The following is a 19,049-nucleotide window of genomic DNA, read 5'->3' as shown; positions in this document are numbered from 1 at the left end:
ACCATATATTTGTAGTGGAAGTGCTTTTAAAAGTCGCAATTCCTGCGCAGCTGTCCAGTAGACTTTTCAATGTGGCCTAAAGAAGAAAAGTCCCAACTCGAAACACCATTTCGCTGTGGGTGGGTATCTTCAGAGCTACTAGTTTAGCATTGAAACTAAATTCAACAGGCCATCCAAGGTCAGTCCGGACGCTAGAGAACGCCAAGAGAGTGAGGAAATGCGATTCGTCGCTCATAATGACAACTTTTTCACTTGTAAGCAAATCAATCACTTGTTCTGAAAATTAATTGCGCTTTGCATAACAACTAGGCTTCAACTGGTGCACGATTTCATTTTGTATGCATGAAAGTGCAGGTCGTATCGTGATAGTCTTCTACCAAGCGGCCAGACATGTGCAGAGCTGCAGCTTATTTACGTGCATGCCGCAGAAGACTAGCCTCCACAGCTTCTCTCACTCTCTCGAAGTTCTCGGGTGTCCGGGCTTACCTTAAAAGGTCTGTTGATATTTTTTCAATGCTGAATACCCACCCACAGAAAAATGGGTTTTCCACTACAAATCCATGCTGCTCAGCCGTCCACAGCTAGGCTTTGAAACGCCCCTATTTCCACCACCCTCCGCCACTCAATTGCTCTACAGGGTAGCAAAGAAACCCATCAGATCATTTTGCTGCTCCCTGTATTCGATTAAATACAAACCCTAATAATCTGACTTTAAAATTAATAGACGTATAGGAAAAATTATTGTTTGATTACTAGTAATAGTATATTACATTACTAGCCCGATAAGTGGTGTTTTTCGTGCGAGTACGTTAAAGCTTACCGGCCGAGTAACGTATGATACTTTACATCATAATGTACACAATAATTAGTACATTTTAAACGCATAACACAATTTATTTAGGACATAACATAAATTATAATATTTTTATATTGCAGAAAATAAAATAGGCATACACACGTCTTATTAATTTACTTATTTCGGATACAAATTGAACAAAGGCACTATTTTTTTATAGTCTCTTATTAAAATAAAAAATTCACATTTATAACATTAATTAAATGCAAATACAATTATTTTGCAGCATGTTCAACGTAACTTGACATCATAAGTTAATCTGAGATAATTATAACACAAATGTCGCGCCCCGGGTCGACACGCCGTGCAAGGGAGCCGGACACCAGACTCTACGGTACAATCGCGCTTTTAATTACATGACCCTTAAAACAATTTGTCATGTCAGTTATCTTCATTAGAAAAGTTTCCTTTTTACATTTACAAAAGTATTTATAGCACTGTAAGTTTTTATAACCCATAAACTTCTATTGTGTCAATAACTACAATGTAAATGTAATATATAGCTTTAGTCAAAATAAAATATGAATAATTTTAGTTTTTGATCATTAGTTAGTTAGTTAGTTAGTTTTTTTTCATTAGTTTATTTGATATACTTTTCCAATGCTATATAACTAACACAATATAATCGTTATTTCTTATTATTGTAGGTGACGTTATTGTGTTATTGTTGTTGTTCACGGACTGTTGGTGCTGCCAATTTGAATTTACCACAACAGTTTGTTCTTGTACAATACCGGCTTGACCATTGATCAGTGCATTATTCACACAAACCTTTGAGAACAATTTAGATAGGCTTTAGGTTTTGGAAAGTTGCCAACCTCATAAAATAAACCACGTTTGACCTCTAGCAACACAGTAAGCCGACATGACTTGTTAGATAACACATCGCAATGGGTTTGTTGCCTGCTTTTTATTTTGTTATTATTTTTTTTGTATATGCTCCAGTTTTTTCCAATAATACAAATTAATGCTTTTGTTTTCAGGTATAGAGTAGAATATACAATATGTTAGCCGGCGTTAAACGTATGTTGAATCAAATGACCTAGATTTACATTCAAATTTAATCATATACGTGGCCTTAAATCCAACTATCGTAGACGTAAATGTATATCAATATTGTTCAAATGACAACCTACGTTTCAAACAACCAAATGTTAATATAAACGTTTGGCAGATAATTAAAAAACATTTTTGTGGAACATTTAATCAATACACGAGCTCAGTAGAAACTTAGTTTTGAACAATGTGTTTTCTGAAATAGAAACCTTTCGAAGAATTACTCTGTAGTATGGTGGCGTATGATGACGTTTATTAGCAACATAACTGCCAGCAATGAACGCTCGTCGGAGCAACTGCCATTATGTGTTTAACACAGCTCCTTAACGTCCATGTATCCACGCAAGCTATACAAAGATATTACCTTGATTTATCATATTTGTTGTGTGACATAGATATAACAAAACACTTAGAACATATTAATTACATACTTCCTAATAAATGGTTAAATTATTGCTGAAAAGATTACTCAAACTGATTCTTATACCAATAGATAGTAACATCACATTTAAAGATAAAGATAAACATTCTTATTTTTTCAAATTTACTCTTCATAAGTAAAGCATATTAACATATCAACCATCTTCTGTTTTATTATATTCAGGCAAACCATTGTATCGCTTGGTTAATTGTTATCTTAATCCAAAAAAAAATGTATACATTCGTTCTAATTTGTTAAATGTTAAGAGAGTAGTTTATAGAAATTAGTTATTCCAGCTATTTTTACCTAGTTATGACAGGGCAATATGTCCTGTCTGTGACTCAGTTAAACATTGTTAATTATCATTCTAAAATAGCTACAGAATCTTTATAGAATTGAATAATTATCTAGTTCTAGCCAATCTCACGAATTAAGCGCTTTTAATCAATAGTTTTTGTGTTTATTATTAGTCAATATTGATTACACTTCAACAAAACAGTATCGGTAAACTTGTGTGATGGCTTACATGAGTTTTTGTGATATTTACCATCCATGCAGTGAGGTAAAATTGTCTACAATGAAGGTGTAACGTAACCAATAGCAAGGGTTGAGCTCACATGAGCCAATGTTGTTGTGTTTATCACTGGTAAATATTGCTTACGCTCAAATAGCTGTTGCAGTATTGATGAGTAATATGGTTTATGTGTTGGCAATTCATTTATTGTATTTTTAATGCGATAGGCAGTGGATACAGTGAAGGTGTGTGTCGATACCAAAGAACAAGCGGTAAGCCTGCAATGTTTTAATCTATCACATTTTCCAATGTCGTTTTATTCTTAGCCATCCTATCACAGTATAAGTAATACTGTACACGTGGTGTCACTTGAGTCGATATATTTGCTGTGAAGTAGGTATTAGATAGAACGAAGGTGTTCCGTGACCAACAACCAAGTGTTAATCTCACACGAGCAACTGTTATTGTGTTTAACACTTGTCCATAATGTTTGCACTCCACTATGCATGTAGTTGTACATATGTATGGTGGTTTCCATGTGTTGTTTGTGGGGCGGTTACTGAACCCATGAAAATAATTAACAATGCTTTGAATATTATTAAATTCAAGCCATTGTGCTTTTCTTACGCATTGGAAACATGACGACTTAAAATAAAAATAAAGTCAAATTTTATTTATAAGCCGTAATTTCCCTTCAAAGATAAAAACGGTTGGTTAAAGTTTATTCAAATTTAGACCATACGGAGCATAAACACTTCAAGTTGTAATTATTTTTAAGTGTCCTATAATTTCATAAGTGTCCTAAGACTTTACACGTAACTTAATGGACACTCAAATACCTAGAACAGGCAAAAGATATATACAACTCATTGTAAAGAACGATAAGGAAATTCAAATTATCGTACAAAATTAGTTACCACAGATTTGATAACCGATCCCCTAATCAGTCCAAATTATATATTACACATTTGCTTCCCTCGATGGTGTAATTTAACAAATTTGGGAGAGCGAGCTGGTCTAGTGGTTAGAGCACGGGACTTCGGACCCTGAGGTCCCGTGTTCAAATCCTGCTAAGCAATGATGCATCGACCCGTACGTCCAACCTGAAGTAATGTGAACAACAATCCTGGGTTCGTGCCCAGCGTCATAGGATAGAACAAAATTATAATAAATTGTAATATAAAAACTAATTAATTCAATTTAGATATAGAAATACTGTAGGTTTATTTTACTTTATAAGTAAAGTCCAAGTAAGCTAGGCTCCAGCTCTAAATCTTTTTTTATATTAATTTAGGTTATCCCTTGAAGGAAGTGGAATTATCACATAAATAAAAGGTATCAGTGATTTTTGTTAATAAAGCCCAGAACTTAAAAGACCAAAGTCCACGGTCTACAGCTAGATCAGCCCGCTCCCAAAATATACATGTTAGCAGTGCTTAAGGTGTTAATTTAAAACTACTACGAAAGAGTAAATAAAGTGATTGATAATTTACCCTCTTGGTTTGTTCCTTATCCCTTCTAAGTCTATGAAACTGTCCCAAATGACTTATTCTCTTCTGACTAATTCGTTCTCCCTCGTTAACTGGCTTGAGAAAGTTTAAATTTTTGAGGAGTTTGACGGTTTTGTGAGTTCAGAAAAATCGAGCATATGAGCTTCCAAACTATTTATAGGATGGTTGATTGAAATAGCAAAGTTTACGTAGCCTATATTACATTCGTATATCAATTCTAGAGGTCAACCCCATAATTCCAAGTTAAAAAAATTAAAGGCATAAGAATGTATACAACCAAATCACACATATTTTAATATTTAAAACATGAAATCATATCGACAACGGTGTTGAGGTATTTGAAAGGACACGGCCTACTGCACTAGTTACACAGTAGGCACTGTATCACTATGACTACCGCGTGTTTCTGGGCGTGTTGTAGTGGTGCATTGCGAAGCTGCGCCGCAGTGGACCATGGAGATCCATAGGGAATACCGCACCTCTGCACTAACTCTATTATTCAGACTCTGTTTCCTACGCCTCCATCGAAACTCGCTCAATAAAGCGAGTTCAACTGGTAGATGGGGGGGGGGGGTTAACTGTTGGTATGATTTTATTATTTTAAGTTACATGTATTATGTAGAAAGAAATGTAAAATAAGTTAGTAATAATATGTCATGATAAATTATTTCTAAGTGAATTACAGCAATAAATATACGTAACTATCAGTGAATGGTGGAGCGAGCTGGACTAGTGGTTAGAGCGCGGGACTTTGGAGGCTGAGGTTCCGGGTTCAAATCCTGTAAAATCACCAATGGATTTTATCTAAGTGATAACGCCGCAACCCCTAGGTCTACCCTGAAGGAGTGTAGGGGTCCCGGCCACTGGTCGTAAATTCAGGGGCCATATTTATATAATCTAACCTAACTTAACCTAACCAAACTTCTACAGTATATGCGGATTAGGGCCAGAGGTGGCCGGTTCTACGTTTCCCACCCTGAAGTAATGTGAAAAACAATTCCGGGCTCGTGCCCAGCGTCCTGGGACAAAGAACCATAATTGAATGTGTGCTTAACACGAATTTTGAATTATATGATTCAAAGGTCAGTCAAATCGATCAGACATTTTATAAAAAAAATATAAAGAAAAGTTTAATTAAGTTGTACAAATGTTGGTTGTATTACTACCTGGAAAACAGTTAATTTTTTTAAATGTTTTTTACTTAGTATTTCATAAATTGCATATTCAATAAACATTATAACGATACGAGTAGGGAATTATACGAAACGTACGCTTGAGACTAAACTCGTGTAGGGGTAGTCGGCCGCGAGGGGATCAAACTCAATCAAGTGTTAACTGCTAGCGATAAATCAATAGTCACATATTTGCATGAGGTGAAATGGTTAAATATTTATATGGATATCGTTGAAATTTAGTTTTACAGTTAAAACCATTGTAATAAAATTAATGTGATTGTAAATCCTCAATATAATTCTAACAATTATATTTTCTGTCACTGCAACTAATATGTTGGCAAACTCGTCAGTTAAATCAACGAAAATATTTTTAGGTGATGTAAAGAGTTCTTTTTAGTGGAATAATAGACTATAAATACAGTTTCAAATGGTTTTTACACGGTACAGTTATGTTGATATCAAAATTAATTAAATTATAGATGCAAACACATCTCAATCTATTAGCATAAATTAAGATTTAAAAATGTTTTGAGTTAACAAACAGCCAGGGTGCGTGTTAAGGAGGAAGTTTAGGGCTTTTACTATTGATTTTGTTTTAAGTAAATTAATTATGTTATATTATTATCCTATGCATTTTGAAGTAATAAACTACGCAGAATATTGTATTTTAAACTCCTGTATAATTTTGAGCTGTTTTTAGAAGGTTTGTTTTTGCATCATTTTGCATCATATATTTGCAGTCTTTTAAAATACAATAAGAATTAGACTTTTTTATACTAGTTCATAAATTATTAGTGAGCAAATGTTTATCAGTACTAAATGTGAGTGACATGGTGAAATATAATTATTCTTTAATATGTTTTGAATAATGTTGAATAATGATCTTCATTTCTCAAACTTAGGATTTCTTTGTCTGGAATGTCATGACAAGACAACAGTTTAAGTTCTCCTAGTTCCTGTTCAGAAATAACATGTTTCATCACAAGATTTAAACCTGGCTTTACAATATTGTGATCGATACTTACCCTACGCCCCAGCTAATAATAGTCTTAAATAATATTTGTATACTTACATATCGTTGAGATCTTGGAATGATTACACTGTTAAATAATAGCTAAGTATTCAATCCCTGCGATAAGACAGGACTGTCAGTGTTAAGCTCCAGTTGAACAGATATTTTTTGTGTGTTTAATAATAATAGAGACACAGCGCTGCGCGGTGTACAGTAAGATAATGATTACCACAACAATGGCTGGCCCGCAGTGAACTGGCCATTGTCCACGGCGTTATCGCTCCTAATAAATGTCATCATATTTCTGGCTTTCATTTTTTTGTTTGACCCTTGTTCCCAGTATACAAATTCCATATTTTAAGATACATTAAACTGTTATCACCTATGTATCTTAAAGTAAATTTGGCGTTACGTGTCAGGGAAACTTAGGTAGGATATAAAATTAAATAATAATTTTCAGGTTAATACTGTATTTTAATTGTGTAAGCTTTGATTTTAGATCCTCTATATTCAAGTGCATCAGTTAATGTATAACATCTGTACATTTTGTAGATAATTTTAAACTAACTTACATAATTCCCAAATTATCCAACCTATTTTATGCATTTAACATCCATCGCCTATTCATTTTGTTATTTCATTGGCGGTTCTTTGCGACAGTTTTGCAATTCTGCCACTAAGTATAGAGCTATCTTTACGTTACTATCTTTGCTACTCTTGCCACGGTAAAGATATGTTTACAACATTTTAAGGGTGATATTTTAAGACCGCTATTGTACCTACATAAATATCAATTTTTTTTACAATTTTTCATCTGTTCAACGACCCATTGCAGTCCTAGATTGAGAGTAAAATGTCTTCAATAAGTTATGTTCAATAAGTTTAGTGAGTCGGTGGCTCAGTCGGTAGCGTCGCGGACTTCGGGCCCAAGGCAGTAGTGTCGTGGGTTCGGATCCTGGTCACTGCCGATAACATTTTATCAGTACAGTTCACCTTTGTACTGTACCGGCTCACTCCTTGCTTTGCTGTAAACGATCCACGCACGGGCGCTTAGTCTATGTGGACGGGCAAATGCAAGGTTAAAAGAGGCCGCCAACCTCTTTAAAACAAAAAAAAAAAAATGTTTTTGAAAAGTTTTGTGAGTTTAAACATGGTTAAGTGTGCAGAAACTATTTTATCCAAAGATGTGTCATATGATAAGAATAAGTATGGACCTATTTATATACCAATAATAATGAGGCACTATCAAATTGAGGTTATTGTAAAATCTTAAACGGCATTTAATCCAGTAGGGTTTTATTTAGATTTTAATACAATGATAGTTTTTTTTGTCAAATTAAGTTAAATAATTCCAAATAATATACTTAAATAAATTTTAAATTTGTTAAATTTGGTCTGAATCATTTCAAAACTATAGTAAGCTTTATTATTTCTAGGTATACATCATACTAAGAAAAGCAAATCTCTCATTACCAATTTAGTTAGTTTCTTTGGTTTCTTATAATATGCCATTCGTTGTTTTCACATCAAACCCATCGTAATCGACCTTCTATTAATTTATCACTTTAATCACTTAACAATGTTTGTCATGGAAATATAACTGTAAGTTGTATTTCAAAAGATCAAAGAATTGACCAACGCAGGTGGATCAGATTTCAGATTCCAATGGGCAAATAATTACAACGAATGGCTCACCTGACTTTATTAAGAGATATTTCATTTCAAATCTACCCTACTTAAGCTCTTGAGCGTTTTCCGATATTCAACTTTGCCCCGATCAACCTTTACGTTATTATTGTCATCAAGTCATTTGATTTAAAATCACTCAAATCGGGTGGAATGTTTTAATGCAATTATGCATTGGTCTAGTAATCAATAAACAACATTATTCCCAAATAAGTTTATTATACTATTAATTATGTTATTGTTACTTTTCCTAATTTTTTCTTAGCTAAAATGCTACCTCAATAAGTGAATACTCCCACCGTATCAAACCTGCAGACTAAGGGAATTTCCATTTTCCTGATTGGATTTTTACTTAAATATTTGCTTAAATAACTCTTCAACTTTAAATGCACAAGAACTGTACAGTATTCTATATTATTAGTTTTTTAGCTCTCTAAGATCATGCTGGTTCGCAACCTGGTTCAAATGTAAGCTTAAACGTTTGTACTAAATTCTATCGAAATCTGATATTAGTTACAGGAACTATAGGGGAAATAAACACACACACAAATATATATATATATATACAGGGACAAGTTTTTTTAACACAACCCAAATAAGTGCTATACTGTGATGCACTGTTTAACAACTAAACCAGCTTATATGTTGGTATCCTGTTCTCTTTAATTCATTGTCGATTAGCTGATATGTATTGTTATATAGTTATCTATGAAGTTCAGTGTTATTATGAATTTATTGTAAATGAGACTCAACTTGGTGTTTTTACAAGGTCAAATAGATGTAATTTTGGTTTACTTTTATCTTTTTTGTTTACTACGGATACGGTTTTTTATTGTACATATTATTAACAATTGATTTATTAGGGACTGGAAGCAAACCTTTAAACTCAATTTCAAACCTCTGTTGGTTACAAACGACTAATTTACTTTAAACGTATTCTTCTAACTTTTCAAGCTTGGGGAATCACCATGTTAAGTCTTACTTACAATACATTCCTAATAACACTTAACCTCATACAAACCATGCCGCATTACGTATCAGCTGATCGTTAATGAAGTAAAGAAAATAGATAAACAAACAATCTTGTCTTGTCATTAAAAATTGTCTCGCAGTACATAATATTGTATAATTTATATAACCTTTTAAATATAAACGAACAAAAAGGTTGCTTAGGCTTATTTTTGCATTAATTATTTATTATTAATGACTCTGGTGTTACCAAGGGAAGCATTAAAATAGACTGTAACATTTAACAGGATACAGTTTATTTTTTAGTTAGCAGCTTAATTTAAATAGCTTGAATTGGGGAAATGGAATATCTAATTGATTTGTATAGTTCGGCCGCTTAGAAAACGACCTGCGCGCTAATGCTAAACCAATGTTGGGAGGAGGTCGCTTTCTAAGCGGCCGAACTATAGTTTGTAGGTATGTAAGAAATTATTTACCGTCCTACAAATGGCTATTGTTTCTTGATATATTACCAGTTGTGTATTGCTTGTTTTAATAATTAACAAGATTTATAATGCACCATATGTACATAGAACGAATAAAACCACCTGTTTGATGAATTAATAAAACTAGTGGTAATTCAATATAGACAACTTAAATCAAATGCCACGCGTTGCTCAGTTTAAACATTTATAAACCCGAAACTAGCGATGCTAAGCAAGCAATCTCTGGGCAACGCTGACTCAGACGTCCCAGATATATTTACAAGATCCCAACCAACCATGTAAACATTGCTGTGATCGTTGTACCATCCAATCTGACCTAGGGATGGCTATTTTTAGTTTTTCTATCCACCTAAAGTGTCATAGTATTTTTTGTAACTTAATATCATGCACAGAAAAACAAACTACAGTAATACTGTTTTTTCTTTGACACAAGTTCGCTTTTTTATAAGTTTGAATAGTTTTTTTTCTCAATTGTGTCTTTTCTATATAAAATGTTGTATTTGAAAATAACTTGGTGTTAAACATCAACCCATCAATATTATGACCCTTAAATTTTCACGCCAATGCGTATCAAACGAAGTTCGAAGGAAAATACTTGCTACACTCAAATGCCAGTCTAGAATCTTGTAAAGCTTTAAAGGCTTTGGTAAAAACGGTGAATAGAGATGGTTATACATGTATTTTGTTAATGAAATCCTTAAACTTAACATCTTGTTCGTATTTTAATTTACATATTTGGGACATTGCTTGGACTAAACCGGTTTTAAGTGCTATCTTAACCTTAATGAATACCATTAACAGCAATTATTAGTTGTAATAACTGATGGTATTTTAACAAGTCTACAGATATTAATAGGTATTTGTTGTTAAATCATATTGGTTATTTTAAATCCTAGTGATACATCACGAATCCTCTATGACAATGTGCAATTCAAGAATTCCCACCACCTTAATGCAAATAAGTGGCCACAATATCTATTTTAGCTCTATATACTAACCAGAATATGTAATTTAGTAACGCAATGTAATATACAGAAAACATAAATATTTATTTCTAATACATGAAATAATTTGGTCATAAGGAGTTAAAAAATAATGATTTCCCATCGATAACGTGCATCTTGTTGTATGCATTTCTTTGTATTTTTAGCGAATTTTCCTTACAGGGAATAAGCCATTACCTTAGTACTCATAGTAAGACCTGGACCAGGGACCGATTTACTTTTTCGTGCCGATGTTTAGTTTTTTATATATATATATATGTGTGTGTGTGTCCGATAGCTCGATAACTGGAGCAAAAATTATCGGTTTTGTTGACATTTTGTATAAACGTGTAAACCTAAATTTATTCAATTAAGTTCACGAACCAGCATAATCGGACTATGGAAACGGGGGTGTAGGGGGGTTTTATTGGGTAAAATTAGTTTTGCCCATTTGACCCTAACAACATAAAAGATTACAATTTCTTTCCAAACCATTTTGTAGATCTAAAAAATATTTTGTATATTGAAGCGCCTAATAGTTACGGAGAAAAATAAACGGTATCAGCATTCTGACACATACTTTCTCCCATAAGTTTGTCAACAACCTTTATCATATTTTGTAAGCGGTGAGAGTAAATATACGGAATTGGGATTAGTATAATCTTGTTAAGAATTTAAAGGACTAGGCTACATACAAAATGTTTATGAAAATCGTTTTGGGCCAGTTTTGTGAAAATCCGATTTTCCGTTATTTTATGGGGTTTTTATGGGAAAATAACATAATATACAATAACTTTTGAACCGTAATTTTTACAGAAATGGGATTTGTACCATTTTGTTTAGAATATAAAGGACTATAACATACCAAATTTGTATCAAAATCGTTTGGGCCGTTTTTGGGAAAATCCTATTTTTCCGTTATTTTATGGGGTTTTATGGGAAAATTCCCATAAAAAATTATTTTTTTTTTAAATGAAAAAACTATCAAAACTTTAAGGACCATAACATACTATGTTAAACTAAAACCGGATTTTTTTCCTAAAATCCTATTTTTCGTTATTTTACGGGGGTTTTATGGGAAAATATCATAATTTACCATAACTTTTGAACCGTAATTTTTAGAGAAATGGAGTTTGTACCATTTTGTTCAAAATTTAAAGGGCTACAACATACTAAATTTTTATCAAAATCGTTTGGGCAATTTTTGAGAAAATTCGATTTTTCCGGTTTTTTATGGGTTTTTATGGGAAAATCCCCATTAAAAATCAAAATTTCAAAAAAATGAAAAAAACGCCTGGAGATACCATGGATTAGAACCTACATACCAAATTTCATCGAAATCGGACCACAGGTGTAGTCCCTAGCTCTGTACACATCCAGACACACAGACACACAGACACACACACACACACACACGCACACAGACATCACTTCGAAAACCACTTTTTTGGGTCCAGGGGGACCCAAAACGAATATATCCACTCAAAACTCAAACTCGAAAATTTTGACGAAAACAATACTTTCTCCATATACTATGGTATAGGGGGAGAAAGTAAAAATGAATTAAAATTCCATATTAATTGTATGGAGAATAAGTAAGTATTAAGTAAACCGTTGTAGTTTATTTTGATCTTTTTTTATTTCATACTAAGCTTCATAATTACAATTGTACAAAACATGCTATTAACCCTCCCTGCCTCAGCAAATCTAAGTACTCGTTAAACTAATGCTATTTATATGGGGAATAAATGCAATATTTTTAAGGAGATATTTTAGAATCATTCTAATCAGACAAATGGAAATTTGCTTAGTCTACAGGTTTGCTGCGGCGGGGGTATTTATAATAACAAAAGATCATGCGCCTAATAGTTACGTAGAAAAAAAGTGAAATAAAAATTTATATTAATTGTATGGAGAATAAGTAAGTATTGAGTAAACCGTTGTAGTTTATTTTGATCTTTTTTTATTTCATACTAAACTACATAATTACAATTGTACAAAACACACTTTTAACCCTCCCTGCCTCAGCAAATCTAAGTACTCGTTAAACTAATGCTATTTATATGGGGAATAAATGCAATATTTTTAAGGAGATATTTTAGTATCAATCCAATCAGACAAATGGAAATTTGCTTAGTCTACAGGTTTGCTGCGGCGGGGGTATTTATAATAACAACAGATTATTTATTTGTTGATTTGGAGAAATGTTAAAACTATTATTTTTATGCAACTGCAGTGTAAATATAATCTTAAACATAGTATGATCAATAACAAAACAACTGAAACTCGCTCTGCACGCTGTTTTAACCGTTAAACGGATCATTGTGTCGTGGTGCGGATGAGAGATTATTCTATTTCCCTAGGATATTGACTAACAACGGTTGACTCATTGATACATCGTTATTCAAACATTGCAGTGCTATTCAAACCTTGTTTTAATCCATAAATGTTTCATTATTACAGCACTGTGGTAAGTTTGTTTAAACACCTAATACATATTTTATACATGTATGACAATATTTGATCATAATGAATTGTTATTGTATAAACAAAATTGGTGTAACTTAGTTTTGTATTTCAAATATTTTTATTTTAAAACATTACTATAATTTTTTTTAACGGTATATTTTTTTATTATCAAGCCAATTCTATTTTTTTTAGTTGAGGTTATTTCCTAAAAACCAAGCAGTTTTTCTGATCAATGGAATGCTGTTTTAGCCATTAATTAAATTATTATTCTACTGTTTTTTTTTTCTAGTTTATTTTATTTTAAAAAGTAATATTAAGGCTGTAAACGTTGAATGATTCAGTATATTATAATATATTATATGACCATAATAAATATTAAGAAGGTAAACAAATAGGTTTTAAATCAACACTAATATAAAAGAAACGTTATTAAGGTGCCTAGTTGAGGCTAATAATGGTGCTGATTTAAAAAATCCGAAAATGATTTCCTTTGACTACTGAAGTTAAAAATGATTACGTTGGATAGGTGTTCCACACTAATACTTCTCCTTACAATACCAAACAGCCACCAGAGAGAGTAAATAAAAAGGAGGAGTGAACATCTTGGAACACCCCAGAGGAAAACACTCCTACAAACCTATATACTCATTGTTGACACGGATAACACTTTATAATAGTCTAGAATACCGAATAAATGCTAGTTTTTTTAACCTCCCAAAAATGAATTACTAATTGCATTCGTATTGGCATGGCAAGATACCCCCAAACTATCAAATTGAGTTGTAAATGTTAATTATAGCAACTACACCACGAATGGATGAACCTATTTCCTTTTCTACTTTTCTTATTGGTAAAATCTACATATCATTCAGATTACGTAAGCATTGTACAAGGTAAATTTTTGTTATAGCCAACTGTTTTTTTAAGAAAAAAAAACAGTGTTCAATTTTCTGCTACATTTTGTGCTTCATAACACCTGTGTCGATGCAATTGGGGAATGCTATAAATTTCAATGTGGCAATCATTCCAGTACGTTATGATTGATAACTATTATAACCATATTTAACCAACTATAACTGTTAGAGTTAGTTATAAAAAAAAAACATAGAGGAAAACACGTTTCCAACAAATTTCAGCCTGGCAACCATATCGGCCATGTCCTAGAGTGGTTTGGTAAAAATACTCATTTAAATCCCAATATAATGTAATATCAATATGTAATGCATCTGTAGTCGTATCATCTATGTCATCTATGTTAGTCAGCCAAATTAGTACCGTAGTGCTAATAATATATTTTGTCGCACCAATCTCACTAACCATATAAAGTCAAATTTCAAAATATATCACATCTTTGAACCTTACAAACTGTGCAATAAGATTAGCAAGGCTACGAGCTTACCGAGATTTTATGCTTGGATTATTACCCTTATTGGGATCTTAAAGGGCTTAGTGAGCAGGCCAGATTCAAAGGGATATTTGCTTTAGGGCTGGCTGATAGTCACAGAGAGTCAGGGATGGGGCTGACTCAGGATACTTTGATACTTGCAAGACCCGGCTGCATACCGATACTGCTGAGTGTGCTGAAGCCTCATCTTGATCACACGCCACACGGAGTACGTCAATGTGGTCAATATACCGTCGTTTATTATCAACAAATAAAGACATTGTTGATTATTGGTCTTAAGGTGCCTAGCCCTTACGAGCGTATTCTATAAGTATAAGGGGTTAACAATATAACACGCCTGAGTAGCAAACACGGCGTGTTTTAGAAAATGTTCGTTCCTTATAGAGAAAAAGTCGTTTGATATAATAACGGTTTATAGTTTACCAAACTTGGCCCAATGCATCGGATAAGGATATACGTTGGACTATATTTCTGTGGTGGTTTACTATATTTAAATACGAAGTTTTAATTATAACTAACTCATTATTTAATTTCAAGAATAAATATTTTAAATATAAAAAAAAAACATGTATACTAAATTATAAATTCCGTTCAACTATATAGATTAAAAGCTAATTCATTCCGGTATGTTTTTTTCTTGATGGTATTATTTATGTTAATCTTGATTTGTTGGCTACTCATCATATAAATAAATTTATACACAATTTACAAAAAATGTGTAGGTATATTTCGAGTTTACTTCTAAACCCATCGTCAGCCTCTGTTAACAACATAATTATATAATTAATTATATATTTAATTAATTAATTAATTTTTAGTTCACTTGCTACTTTTACATACATTATGTAACAATTTGTATTCACTCGTTAATAAAATACTTAGCCCTTTTATCGAATTGCCCATATGGTAAATAAGCTTTACCGTAGGTCTCATTGTAAGATAGTTTATTTACTTATGTTGTTAACAGAGGCTGACGATGGGCTTAGAAGTAAACTCGATATATACCTACACATTTCTTGTAAATTGTGTATAAATTTATTTATATGATGAGTAGCCAACAAATCAAGATTAACAAAAGATTAAAAGCTACTTAATAGCTGAAAACAAGTCAACTTAGCAGTATAAAATTATATTTAATTATTATTAGATAAGTAGAACCATATTTTTAGATAACAAAACAGTAAAGCTTGTCAAAATATAAGTCCCAAATTGAAAAAATATGCCGTTTTTTTCTATAAAATTATAATTTATAACTACTCAAATTTGACGGGTTTTTATTTACTAGGTTATAAATACTTTCAAAAGTGGAATCCTCTTTTTTTTACTATATTGATCATTGATCAGCTGTTTGGGAAAATAGTACTACGAAAGATATTATCCATTTTGGTTTGGATACAATTATATTAAGCTCTAAATAGATATCCAATTTTAATTTGTGATCCATGTAAAACCAAGCTGGAAAGTCATGAATACATTTCTTTAGGAGTTAAAATATTAAAATATAATTCAAAGGTAAATACAATATTCTCCGGTGAGTGTTTTTACTCCAGAGAGCTGTTCACACTCAGGTAAAATTATTTACAGCCTTTCCACTGGAGAGCGCTTGTTCACAGAATTTTAATGGCGAGCTCGTTGACTTTCACCACGACAACGTTTGGGTTGGAACGTAAAACAAATCGGTCCTTTACTCTTCTAAAGTGTAAAGTTCTTATGGCTGTGTGATATTCATACCATTTCTGTTACTGTTTACGGTTCGTTGTACAAGCGTTTATTTAGGTAAGTTGTATATAGGTGATATTTTGTAATTTAGTCTAGGCAGGATTATTCATTAAACTTATGATTTAAATATTTATAATGATTTAGAGTTTGTGTTGGTACTTCTAAACTAAGATATTTCATTGGTGTTCAAGATATAAAGATATTAAAACAATATATTTTCTAGTAATCCCAATTAGATGTCCCATTACAGTTATTGATTGCATCATTATCTTTTTTTTCGTCAGCATAACCAGATAACCACATAAAAATAAACAATTGTCTAATTAATCTTTGTTTTATGTTGCTTAACGTACTAGACATTAGAAGTTGTGTGCGTAGTACGTTGTCTTATAAAGGAGGATGTGTACCAAAGTGTAGGCATATGTTTTACCAAGGTTAATATATTGTTTGTTGCATGTCCTTATTAATGCAACAAAGTGGTTTTAATCACTTTCAATGTTTCGCTTCATTAAAACTGATTGAGCGATGAAAGCATTGCGTGATCAATTTAACTCAAACGATATTGTATAAACAGATAATTGACCAGTAGGATTTGGATGAATAACTGTTATGTATGTAGTAAAACATATAATTACATCAGTTACATTACTTATAATCAAATACGATGTATAGGATTTTTGTTTGTTTCTATTGTAGGCTATATTACATTAAACTTACTATCTAACCTAAGTTAAAAACATGTAAAACAATCTTTAGTTCCTACATTAGGTTAATTAGGGAGTTTAAATGCTTAAGCCATTTTAATTTTTTATTTACCAACAACCAGCTAAGGTTCTGAATGGTTTAAAACACTTAAAATAAATAACATTTGTTTTACAACAGTCGCAAACAAGATCTCCGTGTTTAACTTATTATAATTCAATTTCCCTTCTATTGTTTGTTACAGTTATTTTATTTAGTGTATAGTATTGCACACACTACTTAGCTGTTGTAATACATATTTTCTTAGAGCTATTTTATAGTTAAAAGAATGTAAATTGCCATGCAATTTCGCTGGTATTTACTTTCCATGCAAAACCAAATGAACAAGCAAAAAAGGGGTTTAAAATAGCAATCGGAGATAACGAAGTTATTCTAAACACAATAACGTAGTGGACGTGTGTTTTGTTCTAGCGATTTCAATCATTTTGGGAACTGTATTTGATTAATGATGTTACCATGTGATGCACGACTTTTATTTTTCATTCCTAACGTTGCTTTCATTCGGGTTCTAAAAACGCTATTTGGTGTTTGTTTTCATTTTACTATTAAAACGAAATATTAAAATTGAATAAGTTTCCTAGCTTAATTTTGTATCAGGGTATGCTTTGCCTAATCACTATGCTGAAATAATAAAAGCGTGTGTATTGAATTTAATATACTTAATAAGATGACCATTACTTGCATTTACGAAATTAAAATAAGTATATACACTTAAAATAAACGAGTAAATGCTAACAATCTTCCTTTGCTCTCTGCTCGTAACAAAATTACAAAATAGCTTGTCAGTGCAATTTACATCATATTTACTGACATATTACCCTGAGGTGAGTTTCTCAAACACACAACTCTTTCCAAAGTTACAAACATAATGGTATAAAAAGTACAACATTTTTTTAATAGTGATAGTAATGTCCAGAATCACAAAAATATATATCCAATTTATATCTCTTACTTTGACGATTTAAATTATTTGTTTCGTACGCTCAGTACGAAACAAATAATTTAAATCGTTACATTATGTCAACATTATCGTGTTATCGCAACATTATGTAAAACGTCAATTATAATCGTCCTTTTTGGTTATTAGAGCTTTCTTTATTTTGTGTTTAAACTAAATTCAATACAAATCCGAAATGCAAATTTCCATGTCTTGGACAAACCTCTATTAGTATAAAGAAAGCGAAGAAGCATTTTTGAATACACTTACATTGGCTATCTTACGACTCTGGCCTTGATGGTATTATATTGTATTTCGAGTTTAAGTTCTTAAGAATATAAAATGACAAAGGGAATAGGTCTCGTTTAGTTAATTTCAGGAACAGATAATTTTTCATACATTTTGCACCTTTTCTTGCATTATAGCTGGATTAATTTATTAATTCATTCTCTTCAACTATAAATGATTACCAAGAATAAATTACTATCATAACTTTCTCAGAGAGACCGTATATGTTTGAATCATATACTTGTGTACCGTAATTTTCTAATCAAACTATAAAATCACATTAGCACTTAATGCACATTATGCCTTCAGCATTTTTAGTTCACTTGCTAACTTTACATACATTATGTAACTATTTGTAACCAGTCGTTAATAAAATACTTCTTTTATCAAATTGCCCATACGGCGAATAAGCTTTACCGTAGGTCTCATGGTAAGACCTAGATCCGGAATCAATTGTTTTTCTTCCTCCAAAGACCAAAAACGCGACCTTTTCATATATACTTTATTGTATCCATTAGTATGATAACTCGAGTAAAATCATCCCATTTCGATTAATTCTGTACAAAATTACATTATCTGAACTAGAGTACTCTAACCAGCATGATCGGACATTGGGAATGGGGTTAATGGGGATTTTCTTTTTGGAGTAAATATTTTTGTTTGCAATTCTTAACCTTTTAAAGATAAACATCCAAATTATTTTGTAAACCCTAAAATCAAATAATGTAGTATACTAAAACGGTGATTTTTTCTTGATCGTTACAGGAAAATTCCAAATAAAACTGTAAAATCAAAACAATC

General features: G+C 31.9%; 1 protein-coding gene across 1 annotated transcript in view; it reads left to right on the top strand.

Moving 5' to 3' along the window:
* Positions 1-19,049, top strand: part of LOC128983446 (nephrin-like) — a 206,418-nt gene that overhangs the window by 152,588 nt on the left and 34,781 nt on the right. The window lies entirely within an intron of this gene.

Source organism: Macrosteles quadrilineatus, unplaced genomic scaffold (assembly GCF_028750875.1).
Source record: "Macrosteles quadrilineatus isolate MER2022 unplaced genomic scaffold, UCM_ALF_1.0 Scaffold_1__1_contigs__length_201487025, whole genome shotgun sequence".
Lineage (NCBI taxonomy): Eukaryota > Metazoa > Arthropoda > Insecta > Hemiptera > Cicadellidae > Macrosteles > Macrosteles quadrilineatus.
Note: the sequence above shows the minus strand (reverse complement) of the source record. Positions and strands in the feature narration are given on the sequence as shown.